Source organism: Fukomys damarensis, unplaced genomic scaffold, assembly GCF_012274545.1.
Source record: "Fukomys damarensis isolate Sample0158 unplaced genomic scaffold, DMR_v1.0_HiC HiC_scaffold_28, whole genome shotgun sequence".
NCBI classification, from domain to species: Eukaryota; Metazoa; Chordata; class Mammalia; order Rodentia; family Bathyergidae; genus Fukomys; species Fukomys damarensis.
Genome location: NW_022900940.1, coordinates 43,997,371 through 44,013,445, shown reverse-complemented (window position 1 = coordinate 44,013,445; position 16,075 = coordinate 43,997,371). Strand labels below are relative to the sequence as shown.

At 41.8% G+C, this 16,075-nt stretch overlaps 1 protein-coding gene and 1 long non-coding RNA gene across 14 annotated transcripts in view; one reads left to right on the top strand and one right to left on the bottom strand.

Moving 5' to 3' along the window:
• Window positions 1-4,881, bottom strand: part of LOC104875552 — a 19,271-nt gene extending 14,390 nt beyond the window's left edge. For 2 of the 3 annotated variants that reach the window (XR_784102.2, XR_784104.3), the window contains exons 1-2: window positions 4,669-4,881; window positions 3,937-4,114 (exon numbers count right to left, since the gene is read on the bottom strand). This is a non-coding gene — a long non-coding RNA (uncharacterized LOC104875552). Of the gene's footprint in view, window positions 1-3,069; window positions 3,143-3,936; window positions 4,115-4,668 lie in introns of those variants that run through there. The other variant, XR_784103.2, reaches the window with a different exon arrangement.
• Fhit (fragile histidine triad diadenosine triphosphatase) overlaps window positions 1-16,075 on the top strand; it is a 1,329,438-nt gene that overhangs the window by 674,539 nt on the left and 638,824 nt on the right. The gene's annotated exons all lie outside the window — the stretch shown is intronic.

Genomic DNA, 16,075 nt, shown 5'->3' with positions numbered 1-16,075 from the left:
TTTTTTTTTTTTTTTTTTTTTTGGTACCGGGGATCGAACTCGGGTCCTTGTGCTCACAGGCAGGCGCCAGAACCACTGAGCCAAATCCCCGGCCCTGCACCTTGTTTTTTAATCTGTCTTCCTTGCAGTTAATACTGTTAGTACTAAAACCTATAAAAATAATAACTCAATTTACTCAAGACCATTTTAATTAAAAATATGTGCTAACTCTTCAGGGATCAGGTAGAAGTTTACAAGGGTTTGCTGAGCAAATTAGTAATGTAAACAAGATTTTGGAGAGAATATTTAATCAATGGAAAACAAGAAGCTTTTCAAGGAAGCTCTAGCACTTTAGAGCTATCCACTGACATTCAGAAGATTGATGTGTTAATTACTAATCATTGTTTTGAACTCATTAAACTGTTCACTTTAAATACTTTTGTTTGGCCCAATTCTGTTGGTCTACTACAAACAGTGGTATCATTTGACTATCAGAAGGATACATTTTGAATCTTTCCTTAATAATCTCTACCGTTACACTTACTTTTCACTAATTTTGACATCTTGGACATTCAGTACAGCTTCCCTGAGCCTCTCCTTTTACATCTGTCCAGTGCTCAGGTTTTAAACACTTCTGAGGATTTTCTCCTTTACACCAAAGGAGACAATGCAGGTGAATCCTTTGTGCAATGTTCACAAAATGGGTTACTAATTATTAGTTCATATTAATATGATTTTATCAAATATGGCTGCTACTGCAGCAACTTTCTACCCTGGAACTGTATTCTGAATTAATTTATTCAGGGCCCAAAATGACATGTAGTTGGACCCTTTGTCCCCTTATGTTTGGGCACTTATTTATGTGAGAAATCTCACTGATGTATAGAAATAAGATGTGTATTTATTGACTTCCCTCTGAATGGGAAGTTATGAGTCTTAAAACATCAGTTGGACCTGCCCTCACTGAATTATGCCTTGAATTCAAAATTAAGGAGGCCTCTGACATTTGAATGGGATGGCCCCAGAAGACCATATATTTAAGTCATGTTTATGGTTAACACCTTGTTCCTTTGGCAAAGCTGTAATTTTTCTTTTTCCTGCATTGCTAGAATTGGTCAAACCTGGCACTATACTGCAATGCTACCTGCTGTCCATTGGGTGACTCAGTTTGGAATGTTTCCTGCTGTTAGGGAGTTGGGTGCCCTTTCTTAGTATTTTATCCTTGGTATTTAAATACAAATATGAAATGGTTGTGGTTCTCATAAAGTGTGTGTGTGTGCAGTGCTGGAGTTTGAACTCAGAGCACCTCACATACACTTGACAGAGATTCTACCACCGGGCTATATTCCTAGCTCATTGTAAACTATCCTGCAAAGTGAGCTTTCCATAGATGCATTCTTTCTTGGAGCTGTGATGCTAGTGTAATCAATTGATTTTTGAATATACTTCATGAAATTTTATTTACCTGCTTTTTTACATACATATATATATATCCTGAAAAATAGCATCAAAAGTAAGTTTTATATGGTCTCATTATTTTCCTTGTTGCTGATTTTCTGGAAAACTTTTGAAATGTTGAAGCAGTTGAAAATGTCAAGGATAAGATGTACCGGGCAATTAAGGAGATGATTTTATTCAGCTTGTGGATTGAGGAATGTCTCCAGGAGAGTGGGAGTCCCTCAGGAAGAGTGGCGGAGGGTCTCATCTTTTTTTTTTTTGGTACTGGGGATTGAACTCAGGCCCTTGTGCTTGTGAAACAGGCAGCAGAACCACTGAGCCAAATCCCGGGCCTAGGGTCTCATATTAGGGAGAGGTGGATTGGTCCTTGTTGCTCTGAATATTTCCCCAAATTTTTTAATGTAAGAATTTTTTATCCTTGTTATGGGAGCACAGGACTTTAGTTCAGTATTGCCAAACAGATAACTTTGTAAAATTTATTTTGGTTACTAAGAAAAACATAACTGGCTCTTATTTAATTTTCAATTAATTGTCATTTTACCTGTACTTGTGCTTAATTCAAAGTATTTTAATATTGTGATTGCCTTTTTAGCTGGCCCTAAGAGCTCCTCAAAACAAGTTTTTGTTATACAGATTAAAAATATCTACTCTAGCTGTTAACTGTTAGAATCGATTCGGAAGTTTTTGTCTGTTTGTACATCTCATTTAAATAGCTTCTATGGTTTCTTCCCAGTAATGTAACATGTGATGAATTTCCCTCCTATTACTAAATGGAAACCAGCTTCTTCACTTTAATAATGTGAACAAAGCTTTACATATTTTATGACAATTTTCTTTTGAGACCAGCAGAGTTTTAAAGCTTTTTCCATGACATGACTGGATAGGCATTCCGGTGAGAATGTTCCTATTCATCCCTCCCAGAAGGGAGCATACCTTTCTTCCACCCTTCCCTTTGACTTCCTTTTCTCTTTGTTCTAGCCCCAAATATGGAGTTCTGCTGTGCTCTCTTAGCTTTTTGTCTTCTCCCTTCAGAGTCTTAATCTGTTTGCATGTCTTTCTATTGATTATCTTTTTTCACATCAGGGATTCTCAGCCTTTTCTCCAAGCTGACAAATCTGCGTTGTGACTGCTAGTCCTGTGTGCACAGGAGCTCCTGTAAGAGTGATTCTCATCGGGTGTTGCCTCTGAGAGTCCTGCGTTGGGGACTACAGAGTTTATAAGAAGCCCTATTAATAACCCTCTGTGCCAGCCCTGAGTGTGCCCCTCTCCCTGGTGATCGTGAACTTCGAGTCTGACTTCTCACTCAACTAGGTTGAATCAAAGAATTTGAATGGTCCTTGATAGCCCGTAGATATTTATATTAGAAATCAAATTTTTAATATTGTACCCTAAATGAGCTCTCATTATGACTCCCTTATTTCTGTTTTTGCAAAAATTTCCCAAATCATTCTAAAATAGTAGAATTGTCCTTAAGGAAGAGAAATAAAGATGGGTTTCCCTTTGTTATTGTTTTTCTGATGGTCAAAAGTCAAATAATATGGATGTTGAGAATGTTACTTATCCTGTACTGAGGTAGCTGCTGTGAACACAGAATCTCCGTGGATAATGTACACGGTTGTACATGACAGTTTTTCTGGGATTGAAGCACATGGTGATCTTCTTTACAAAAATATATACAGGGTAGAGATTCTAGCTGTATTCTGACCTGGTAGAAAGAGAAGCAACACAGGAGGGTGGGCAGGGAGCACAGCCCTGGGGTCAGAGTCAGTGGGGAAGATGGTATTCATCATTTCCGCTGATCTAGATCTGGCTGTTCAGATATCGCTCAAAACCTCTGATATCTAATCAGTAAGCTGGAGGGCCAATAAATGCATTTACGAGTGTCTCAGTCACTGTCTCCACTGCTGGGACAAAATACCTGACCCCTGCGACTTACAGGAGGAGAGCTTTATTTTAGCTCCCATGTTAGAAGTTTTAATCTTTGCACTGTCAGCTGGCTGCAGGAACAAGCATGGCAGAGGAGCCTGACACAAGGAACGGTGCTCAAGAAGAAAGAGCGGAGAGGAAGGGAGATGAGGCCTTTCAGTCACGCCCTGCTGACCCCGGCTCCTGACACCACGGTTGTAGCACCCTCACAAACCAGTCACCGCCCACAGCGCCTTCCTACCAGACGCGGCACAGTGCTGCCTCCGTTCACGGAGGTGCTGTTCGCGAACAGTTGGGTTTGTGAACAAAAGAAGCATTCGACAAAATTTTTCTTGTGCTCACGACCTCTGCATTGAGTGCTGAACGTGATTGTGAGCATCTTCCCCACTCTGACACACGGTTGTGACTTTCTGTAGCTGAGTTTGCGGTCACAGACCTATGCACACTTGCTGTGAAGTTTTTTTGGTGTGCATTTTAGCACATACGGCAGTGTACGGTATTCAGTCCCGCTTGGCTCCAAAGAGAGTGCACAGCAATAATTTTAAGGAGGTGTCGGGGAAAATCACCACTTACCTGAAGAAGGAAGTTGTAGAAAACATGAGCATGGTATTCATGTGGCTGATCTGGCCTTGGGCTATGAGGTGCTGAAGTTGAAGTCAACAATCTCAATTGTTCTGAAGAATGAAGATGCCGTCCAAGGAGCTGATGTGGCAGAGGGAGTCACCATGCTACCCCGGCGGAGGACAGAGTGCTGCAAGAGGTGGAAACACTTGTGTTAGTGTGGGTGAATGGGAAACAGCTGCCAGGTGACAGCGCTAGTGAAGCTGTGATCTGTGAAACATCCGGGAAATTGCGCAGGGACTTACTGTCAGGAAACTCCTCTGTACAAGGGCGACACATGATGATTTAAAGCTAGCAGAGGGTGGTTTGATAAATTCCACTAGAGAAGTGGCCTCCACAGTGTGATAAGACCTGGCGAGGCTTCTGTTTCCGATCAGCCTGCTGCAGAAGGCTGAAGAAATAATTCACAGAATTCATGAGGGCAGAAGGGTATGTTGCTCAACAAGTGTGCAACTCGAGGAAACAGGGCTCTTCTGGAAGAGGATGCTGAACAGAACCTGTATCATGCCGAAGGAAGAGAGACTGCCACGGACCAAGTCCCCGGAGGGTGTACCGTTCCCAGACCCCTGTGTATTCAAAGAACAGAGTGAGAACAAGGCCAGACTGCCTGTTGTGTGGAGGAAAATGCAAAAGCTCGGGTCACGGGGCGGTTCTTCATGGAGTGGCTGCATGAGGTGTTCGTACCCATCATGAAGGAGTATCTTTCCGACAGCCAACTGCTGAAAGGTGCTTTCTTCCGATGGACAGTGCCCTGGCACAGCCTCCAGCCTTGCTGGGTGATACAGACACTGAGTGTGACTTCATAAAGGCCACCCCCTCCCCTAGCACAGCACACCTCTGCAGCCCATGGACCGGCAAGTGATCTGCAACTCCTAGAAGCTGTGCACAAAAGCGCTCTTTGCCAGGTGTTTGCCTGTCATCACCAGTGACCCTTGGCTCTGAAAGAGTCCGGAAGAGATGTTTCATTGACCTTCACCACATCAACATCACCGACAAAGCCTGGGAAGGTGTCACACACTGGACCTTATACTCAGCCCGGAGGACACTGGGCAGGGTGTGTCACTGAACGTGATTTTGAAGGGTCTGAAGCGCAGGCAGCGGAGGACATAGTGACCATGTGCAGGAGCTTGGGTGTGGACATCGATGGTGCAGACATGGAAGAGCTTGTTGAGGACCAAAGGGAGGAGCTGATGCAGGAAGCACCTGCTGAACTTCAGAGTGAGCAGCAGAAGGTACTTGTGGAGGAGTCTTCCACCAAGGCAGAGGGAGACTGGGCGGGGGGTGGAGAAGGAGGAGGAGCAGAAGGAGGTGGTTGGCAGTGATGTGATAAAATCCACTATGGAGAAATGGAATGAGTACCGGGATGTTTTTGAGAAGCAGTACCCCAAAATAACTGTAACGGACAGAGCGGTGTAGGGTTTTGCAGTGCAGGAAAAAACAAGTGACATTAGACAGATTTTTTTTTTTGGTTAAAATTGTCCTTACAGCTTAGAGACAAAGAAAAGAGGAAAGCCCCGAAGGAGCTCTCCCCATATCCTAATAGAGGGGACTCTTCCTCTAAACGATAACCTCCCCGCTCACCTTCCTGTCCTCCACACCAGAGGTCACCTCAAGCAAGGTTAGGGTTCTCTCTCTTCATACTGTACTGTGCTATACTTTGTACTGTATTTTTGTGGTTAAGGAGTACATATGGCTCAGAATGGATTAACTTTATTTACAGTGAACCTTACAGGAGAATTTGATTTGGTCACGACCAAAATTGGTTTGTGACCAGATTCACTGGGGTCAGAACAGATTATAGTAACCTTATTTACATTGAACCTTAGGGGGAAATTTGACTCACTTTGCAACCGAATTAAGTTTGTGAATGGAGGCAGCACTGTATGAACCATAACAAGTAACATGTTAACAAATGTGGTCCTATCTGATGACAAGGGTTTTGTGGGTGCTTTTGGTTTATGATGTTTAGTGTGCAGCTTTTTATAGGAAATAAATATCTGTTAGTGAGCAAGTTTCATCTGCTGCATTGTAGCTCCCATTTCCAGCCTCCCTCATGCTGGTAGTAGACCTCTTCAGGAACCACTTCTGTGGCCTGCTAGTAAATACAGTTCTCCTCCCCACCCCTTTGCCTGAACTGTTGTTTTTCCTGTCACTGTGAAATCCACTGCCTCCTCCTAGGCTCGTTTCCTCTGGGGTCGCTTAGTGGAGTTCTGTCTGCCCTCTGCTGCTTTGTTGCTGGTGAACTCCTCCACATCTGGATAATGCACCCCCCTTAACCCTTCAAGATACAGATGTGTGTGTCTTTATATGTACTACGACGTCTTACATTTGCATAGCGTTTGAAGTGCTTTTACCTGTGCCACCCTTCTAAGAGCATCAGGAGGCAGCTGGTCTTCGGTGTCTCATTGGAGAGGAGACTGGGACTCCAAGTGACTTCTCACACTTGCATGCGGTGAAGCAGAAAAGCCACGGCCAGAATGCTGTTCTCTTTGCCTTATGCTTAGGAAATGTTCGCTGTGATGCAGATTTGCAGTGTGAAGTTTCTGGGCATCGAAGCAAGTCTAGGTCTCTTCAGAGATCCTCGGTCTCCACGCTAATATCTGGGAAGCAGCTGCAGGGAAGGGATCTGGCTCTAGGGGCCAGATCGGATATTCTCCCATACTTTTTCGTATTAAGTGACTGCTCTTTATGCAGGCCTAGTAACTTGTGAACGGGAATAGACCAGGCACTTCGTTTTGCAAATCTGCTAAATTAGAGGAAGAGGACTGATTGGAATGGAGGCTTCCTAGCCCTGTAGCAATTTATATTGCCTGTGTGTAATTTCTCCCATAAAATGAGCTTCCTGGCAAGACTTAGTAAACACATTTCAACTAGATATAAAGATTTCATAAGCCATGTTCTTAGTGAGATGTACTAGGGAAGAATCATGGCTCCCAGGATGTCATTAATTTTATATTTAGCTTGGAATTTAAGATCAGCTAGGAAAGGCACATGTCCATAATCCATAGTCACATCATTAAAGTATGGAGAAGATGCAGCTAGACATTAAAGTGATCAGTGCCATCACAGAGACCAGTAAAGCCGTGTGGTTACAGGCTTTTTGTGGCCTCCACAGACCCACAGACTCTCTACCGCTTACTATCTTGATTAAATTTCTACACCACTCTATTCTCTTCTTCATTTTCCTTATCCATACAAGTGAGGATGGTGACAGTTATTTTCCTCAAAGAGTCCTCATGAAGATGAGCAAATTTCATATAACTTTGTTGGCACAGTGTTTGCCAAATATAGGAAATGTGTACTTGTCGGTTTTTTGTGGTACTGGAGATTGAACCCAGAGCCTCCACATTGAGGTACGTCCCCACCCCTACTAAATTTTCTTTTCTTTTGAGAAGTGGTTGTTCTTTTGAAGTGCTTATTTTTCCAGACTGGGCTCACACTTGCAGTCTTCCTGCTTCAGCCTCCCCGAGTTCCGGGATTATAAGCATGTGCCGGTATGCCCAGTTGAAAAAGTATTTTTTTGTTTGTTTTTGGATCTATTTTTTTTTATTTAAAAAAGGTCACTCTTTTTTATTGGTTATACAAATTAAAGCATTTTGTTTGGGCAGATTTACATGCACATTGTATACCTTGGTGATTCTTACCCTCCCATCTTTCTATGTGTTTTGTGATTCAGTGTTAAACTTAATAAATGTAAAAAAACAAGTAGTTAGTGTATGTGCCATATTTTTATGATTTCCACATCTCCATCATTTGAATCCCTGGACATTTTCTCTTAGTAATTGGACCCGTGGATTATAGATATGGAAGATTCTAGAGCCTTTTTTTCAGGACTTGCTACTATGCTCTTGTCATTTACAATGTGGAGGAATTTATGTCAGAGGCCAACATGAACAATATCCTCTCTTTGGTATTGCTATGTTTGGACTTTGCTGTGTACCAAGCTATCTATGTGGTGGAGAGCTCCTTACTCCTTAGACCAAAAGCCTTAACAGGGCATGTCCTAACACAGAATAAATGCTGAAGAACCCTCAACATTTTTGATAAGGAGACTATGGCTGCTCACATATTCTGTGGATAAATTTTCAAAAATACTAGAAATCCCAGTTGAGATAGGACAGGACACTGGGGATGACTTAGCTTCCTCACCGCCCTCCCTCACCTCCTGCTTTATAGGACTTCATCTAGGACATTGTACAGCAAGGCTGGAGTCAGGTGGTATCCCCATTTAAATGCCCATCCCTTTGTTTGAAGTGTGGTCTGTTATTGGCACCCGTGGGTTCATGTTCCATCAGCAGAATGTCATCTGGCTGCCTGATAAGTGTGAGGGTGTCTTGTCATTTTTTTATTACTATGTTACATGAAACCATTTCTCTGCCTAGTGTCCATTTATCATCAAATATTTATCTAGAGCATCTGAGTACTCCAAACTGTAACACTGATTTATAGTTATTTGCATTTCTTTTAGAGTCATTGACAAATTATAAAAATTTCCTAACATATCTGGCTTAATGGAGATCAGTGAATCAAAAGAACTAGTTGATGTCTTGTTTGGATTACTTATATATAAAATCACATTTGTAGTCACTTCTTAGCAAGATAATTCCTGCATTGTTTATGTAGATTAAAGTACTTAATCTTGAATTTGAGCCCCAATTTCAGAGTAAAAAATTATTTTTTGGAGAAGTGGCTATATTACTGTATTAAGGTAACCTGAGGACTTCTGCTTTTTCTAAGTTGGAGCAGCTTGTGACAAATTAAAGTTCCTTTGAAAACAGTACAAAAGCAAAATGTAAACATAGATAGTTTGAAGTCATAAAAAAGAACTGCTGGGAAAACCAAGACTCCCAGAGAGCAGGGAGCTATGTATAGACTGGTGAGACAGTAGTCCGTACATTGCTTTTCCTTCAGGGAATGTGCCAGTTTAGGGCTTGGAAGAACAGCTAAGAAACCAAGGAGAGGATCACACCTACAGGTAAAATGGGATCTCACAAGTCTGAAGAGACAAACACTGAAATGTACATCTAGAAAAGCAGGATTCGGATCAACATCTCAGAGGGAAGATAGGCCCTGGGATGTGAGCCTGATTTGGGGCACTTTTGTACCTTAAAGCAGGGATGACCAATAGACCGGCAATAGTCCAGGGCCTGTTTGGAACCTAGGAACCAGGCTTCACAGCAGAAGGTGAGTGGCAGGCAAAGGAAGCTTCATCTGTATTCTCGGCCTCTCCTCATAGCTCACATCACTGCCTGAACTCAGCTTCTAGTCGGATGAGCAGCAACATTAGATTTTCATTGGAACACAAATCCTGCTGTGAACTGCTCATGTGAAGGTTCTAGATTTGCACACTTCTCCCCTCAACTCCATCTATGGAAAACTTGTCTTCCAGCAGTCTGTCCCTGCCTGGTTTCTGGTGCCAGCAAATGTTGGAGACCTCTGCCTTAGGCATTCATCTGATTTTTGTCTTGTAATATGTGAGGCTCAGGAGTCACTAAAAAGCAAATTAGATTTGACAGTCTCACAGTGCTGAGGATATACTTGGAGTTTGACACCTGTGAAGGACAGGGGCCCTAATCAATGCCACCAGCCTTTGACGTACTCTCAAGCAGTCAGACATACAGACTCAAGGTTTTCAAAATGCCAGTCAACTTTGGGGCAACTCTTGCCTCGATTGGAGAAGGGTGGCCTGCCCGTCTCTGCCCGCTGAAGACTAGCACCTACGATGACCCTAATCCAGTCTCTATGATTTTTCTTAAATTACATCTCTAATTCAATGTAAAAATTACTAGTCACATCAAAAAGGGAGACCAAAAGAAACGAAGAGTAGGAACAGTCCCAAGATTGACTCTGTTGGTATGCTTAGCGCAGGACTTTGGTTTGTAGCTAATTAGTAGGAGATCCTTTTAGATAGGGCTACAACTGTCTAGTTGTCCTTTATAGCTACCTCTCCTGCTTCCCTCCTGGCTTGACCTCTTAAATTATATAACTTACTATGCTATGCATTTCCACAGGCAACTCCTGATTTTCAACAGGCCAGGAATGTGTCCGTTTTTCTTAGATATTTGTTCTTCCAAGTGACACTCTATAGATTTGCATACAATGTGTAAGTGAGAACAAAATCAGCAGTGTGGCTTGGATGTATTTTTGTTTAATCAGTTTTGAGAAGTGACTATTACAGTCTTATATTTTTTTCTTTGCATAGGATAATGAATAGGGGGTATAAGTAATCTTGTTATAGACATCAACACTTCAGTTTTGTTTTTGCTTTAAAATTTGCTAGTTTCTTGAAATCACATCTATGTCTTGAAATTCTTTTTTGAACAAAGAAAATCATGAGGGCATTCAGAGGAAAAGAATAAGGAAAGCAAGTCCAGGCAGGCTTAAATAAAATTACACTTGGCCCTGTGAGTGGCTTCGTGAGAATGTGCAGTGTGCCTTTTGATGTGGGCTGCTCACAGTTCTTTCAAATGACAGAGGATCAGGAATGAGATGGGCCTTTGTGAACCCAAGTGAGCCTGTTCTTAGGTCTGACTGAGGATCGTTACTTCAAGTCCCATTTTTCTTTTATTTTTGTAAAAGAACATAGTCTGCCGTTGAGGCTGTGTGGTTTCTTTGAAGACCTTTGGTGGGAAGTGTCTTCTACACACTGTTCCAAGGTGTAGATTATTGTAATCTCAGAACAGAATTTTACATATGGTCTGCCATATAGTTTTCCCTCAAAGTTTTGGCATCAAAGTGCTCTAGAATGATTCTCAAAGTGTGATTTTCAGTCTAGCGTTCGGTATCACCTCTGAGATGGTTAGAAATGCAAACTCATTTGGACAAGGTGGCATATGCCTGGAATCCCAGCACTCTTTGAGGCTGGGGAAAGAGGATTACAGAGTCAAGCCCAGCCTGTGCAACTTGGTAACTTAGCAAGAAACTCTGTTTAAAATACAAATAGAAGGAGCAGGGGATGTAGCTCAGTGCAAAGGCTATAGCTGCATTCCCCAGGTGACGGTGGGGATGGAAGGTAGGGAGATGCAAATTCATGGCCCCACTCAAACAGGACACAGCCTCAACAGAGTCTCCATAGGCATATGCGTTCGTGTTTGGTCATTAGTTGTTTCTAGTACTTGGGATGGTTCACAAGGAGCCACCAGATAAGGCAAGATGACTCTATCCCATGTGTGGTAAGGCTGTGATATGGGAAAACACTGTACTATTTTCCTAGCTTTCTAACTGCAGCCAGACAATCATATACTCTCCCACATGACTTAGATTTTATTTACCACCGCAAGTTAGTTCATTACCTTTTCTATAGCCCACACCTTCCGCAATCCACTGCCAAAAGTTTTTTTGATCCTCTGTAAAAAGCCTTTGTTGATTAAGAAGATAATTCAGGTGCCTCAGCTATATGGTAAAGCAACAAGACACTTGAGGGAATCATGGCCCTTTTTTAAAAAAAAAGAGATTTGCATCGCTTGAAGAGTGACTGGGTGGAAAGATGACCTAAAATGCTAGATAAGGAAAATGGGAGATGGAGGAAAGAATCAGCTTTCCAAAGGACAAAGGACAGGGCATGCAGATAGTTGGGATAGTTAGAAAGTGTGCTTATATATTGTGTTCTCTGTGCTGGAAACAATTTTTCTTCGTTGCCTACTCTCTAAAAATAAAAAAACAAAAAACAGTTATTTAAGGACAAGTTTGAGATGATGAATTGTTCTAAGGGTTTTATTGTTTTCTCTAGACACTTTTTAAATGATTCAGTGAGCTACTTCATTTTTAAACGATGAGTAGAGAATCCTTTTGCTTGGGAAAAAAGTAGTTTTAAGAGAAATATCTGTATTTGTTTCTAAATAATTGCCAGATACTTTTAGTAACTTGTACAGCTTTGTGAATAAGCATTTTATTATTAGGCAAGTCAAACTTCTTGGTTGGTAGCAGTCAGGGAAGAATCTGAAGAGAGGAAAGGAGAGCTCATCTCCAATGCATGGTGATTGGTGACATTAGGTTTCCTCAGGGTAAAATTGCCTTTTATTTACTTTTTTGCTTTTACTACACCAGGTAAAGACAGTGATGTTTCCTGGCTGCACTACTGGTTGAGATTTGCGATAGGATTGAAAGCGAGCCTTGAAAACAACAGAGGGAAGAGAATGGGGGAGCTTGCAGGTTTTTAAGAAGGGTCGCCTCCTTTTAACTGGTCATTTTGTCCGAGAAGTTTATGATACATTGGTCTTGCCGAATTGTAATTAACTAGAGTGTTTGAGTCATATCCTGATGTAAAAAAATGAAGCATCTTTAGTTCTTAGCATCCTGCATTGTCTTATGTTATTTGTCTTCAGACTGAGTTCCCTGAAACTCAGTAACTGTAGAGAGGCCAGGCAGCATTGTGTGAGAGAGCCTGCCTTAAGGAAGATGTCCTGAAATGGTAAATTCTAGAGATTTCTTATCTCCGTTGACTGTTAGAAAAGTGGCAATAAAGTCCAGAGAAAACTATTATAGAACTGTACAAATTTTGTTTATTCGTTTGATTGTATTTGGAGAGCCCCTGAGTTGTACAATTTGGACGTGGAGTTGACATAAATGAGTTCATATCCCCATTACTGTGTGTGAAGCTTCTTCATGATGGGATAGGTGTTTACTTTTCTCACAAGAATGCTAATGTGATCCGACACGAATGCGGGTACTGTTCATACATGGGACTCGGTGGAAACACTCAGTGTGTGGCCTTTCTTATTATTGGTAAAATGCTGATGTCATTTAGTTTATGCTTAATTTGGCGTGTCTAAAACTTCTTTTTAAGAAGTCAGAATGGCAGTTTGTAGGACATTTGGATTGACATGTCACAGGAGTGTAAAAAGCTAAATTTCTCCTTGACAGAGAAGATCCAAGACAAAGTCATGGAAATCGGTGACTGGGTAGATAGGAATTGTTTCTCTGAAATTTTAATGGGATAAGAGACTGACCCAGAGCAGCAAGTTGTTACTGGCATCACTCTGAAAAACTTAGGATCCATGTGGTTATTTCTGAAGTCTTTGACTAATACACCATGCTTCTAACTCTGTTGATTCGTGTGAAATGAGACTCAAGGGCCTGGGCCAGGTCAGGACTTCCAGGGCTGTGACTATGTGGGGAGGGCTGTGGGGTACAGATATGAGACAGAAGTCAGTGAGCTGTAGTGCATGGTAGGAAAGAGCAAAGAATCGGAAGATTGGTGGGAAGCAGCATGAAAATAATGTGCATGATTTCTAGCTTTGTGGATTTTGGCTGTATGCTGGTTGTCAAACATAGATGCTGGGATGAATAGGCAGGATTAAAGATACATCCCCTGACCTGTTAGGAGGAAGAGGAGCGTGTATGCACAGAGCCAGCCCCAGAAAGTCACGTGATCTGGGCTTGAGATAATGGAGGTCTTAGTATGGACTGGTGTGGGTCAGAGAACTGAGTCAGAAAAACTAGGTGGTTCTTTTCCCCCTTCCTTCCTTCCCTCCTTTCTCTCTTTCTTTATCGAAGTTTAACACATGGGAAATATTGGGGTTTGTTACCTGGAGGCGGAATAGTGTAGTAGTTAAAAGCTGAGCTTCAGAGCTGTGTAAATCTGGATTCAGATCTTTGTTCTGCCCCTTGTCAGCTGGGAGCCTTTGGCAAAGACTCTTTTCTGTGCTACAGTTCTACATCTAGAAAATGGATGTGCTGTGGCCCACTTCATCAAGTTGTGGGGATTAAGTGAGTTTGTACATTTATTGTGCTTAGAAATTTTAAGAATATTTAATGAATTCCTAAAACTTAGCTATTATAATTATGCTATAGTGTATTCACAATTATATGTGTAATGTAGAACTAATTTTGTGTTAGAACCTAGTTTTACCTCTAATTTCTAACCAGCTCCCAGATCATGGAAAATGGACTCACTTCTGAAATGTAATCATTCGTTAGACACTGTTTAAAGTCCTTTTCCACAGAGAAATATCAGGCTAGTAAGCAAATAAACCTATGTATTAACTTATTTCAAAACAGTAAAATGGAGTGGTTAAGACTAGGATCTTAGGAGAGCAACATTTGTCTGACTAATTGCTATGTGACCACAGGCAAACAGCATAACATAGCTAAGTACCATTTACCCCCTCTGTGATATGAGGATAAAGCTAACACCCAACTTATGGAATTGCCTGTTCTTTAAATGAGATGGTGCTAGCCATCGCTAAGCACAGAGTATGGGACAGAGCAAACTGTCCGTGCCTGGTGGTTAGATGCTATTTTGTGCTGAGCATAGAGCAGGTACGCCCTAAGTGGCTGGTGCTTTCAATCCCCCCCACCCAGTAAGTTGCTGGAAGGAAAGCCACATGTAGAGATTTCATAAATGAATGGAATTTTTCACTTGTGGTTTGAATGTGTTGTATGATCACTTCTCTTTTCTTATAAATCTGCCCATTTTTCTCTGCGTAAGTGACATTGGTATCTATGTTAAGAACAATCCTTGCCAGACTCCAAAAGCCTTGTCAGGATGTCTAAGGTTTATTGAGGCAGTGATGGGTTTTTAAGGTACATGATCGTTTCATTTTGCTTGCCACTTTGCAAAACTTCAAGAAAGCTGTTCTGAGCTTGCTGTTATAATGGGCCTCATCCATAAATTGGGACAGAGTGGGATAGCATAAATAATGAAAGCAAGTTGCAAAGTACAAAATAGGAAGTGAAAGTTAGATGCTGTACTTTATTTCTACTTGGATTTTTTAAAAACATTTTTTTCTATATCCTGTGTATTTTCATTCACATCAGAATGTTTTTATGAAGTACAGTAGGTGATTAGTTGAAAGAATCTCAGATGTTTCAGATGTTAGACATTTCTGAAAATGACTGATTTTTAAAAATCTTTGTTCTGTAAATGGATACAATTTCAGTAGAGTTAATTTCAGTGTGAAATACTTTAGAAATGGAATATATCTTTTGGTCTAAGCCCACAAAGCTAACACATTGATTAGAATAATCTTCACATGAGCAGGGGTTAGAGTCTGTTTTGTCACCATCTTGTCCCCAGTGTCTAGGGAAGTGCCCGGCTTACACACATACATCCCCGTGAGAAGTCATGACTAAAAGCACCCGACAGGGGGACACTGATCTCCATTTCGGAAAGGGACAAAAATGAGGTCTAGGCTTCTATGAATCGTGGAGGAATTAGACTTCTAGCTCCCTCACCTATGCAAATGAAACTTTACTCTGATATTTCAGCAGACATGTGCACCATTCCTTATAAACCAAGTTGGTGGTAAATAAATCATTTTATATTACCTCACGCAGTGTATAATTCCCCAGTACTCTATGAGGACGGTTGTGAAACACTGCCTTTGCCATCACATCTGAATTTCTCACTTGAAAATCAACTCTAGTAACACTCGGTCGTTACAAGTTAGGCTCTCTGGGAATGCTGCTGGCCGAATTTGCACGCTTTATCCGTTACGGATGTCTTCAGAGGGCTGGAAGTTTATGCTGTGCAGTATCTTTCCGTAGGGCTTTGGCTCAAGGCTGGCATGAGCCGGAGAGCCTGTGTCTCCACACAAATCATACAGGGAGGCCTGTGCATGCTGATGGCTCGCCGCAGGCCCACTGTCCTCCCCGCAGCCGGCTGATTGGTAAGGAGCGGTCCTGGGATGGATTACTGCCTTCCTTCTGTGCCATCGATCCTGTGCGCTCCGAGCAGTTCCATCACGCGCTGTGTAAGGTACCTGCTCTGGTGTGTAGACTATAGGACAAAGGCTACCTCGCGTTGTAATCTCAGATTTATTTGTTCAGAAGCAATATAAAATGAACGGAAAAAGAAAACCTCTGATACTTGTTACAGATAAGAGAAACATTGTTGCCAGTGATACCTCTTTCCCTTCAAAGATATCATTTCCCAAATGACAATTTGAATTTGTTATTAAAACCTGCACGGAGACGAGGTAGTGTATACCAGACAGCATCCTCAAAAGCACAGAAATGCAGGTATTTTACTCCAAGTGTCCTGCAGGAGACGAGGTTCACGTGATCTTTTTTACCCTGTGTGCGGTCGGAAGAACTTTATCACCCTTCATCCCGCAGCATGAGGGAAGAGGAGACAAGAGATGTCAGGGGA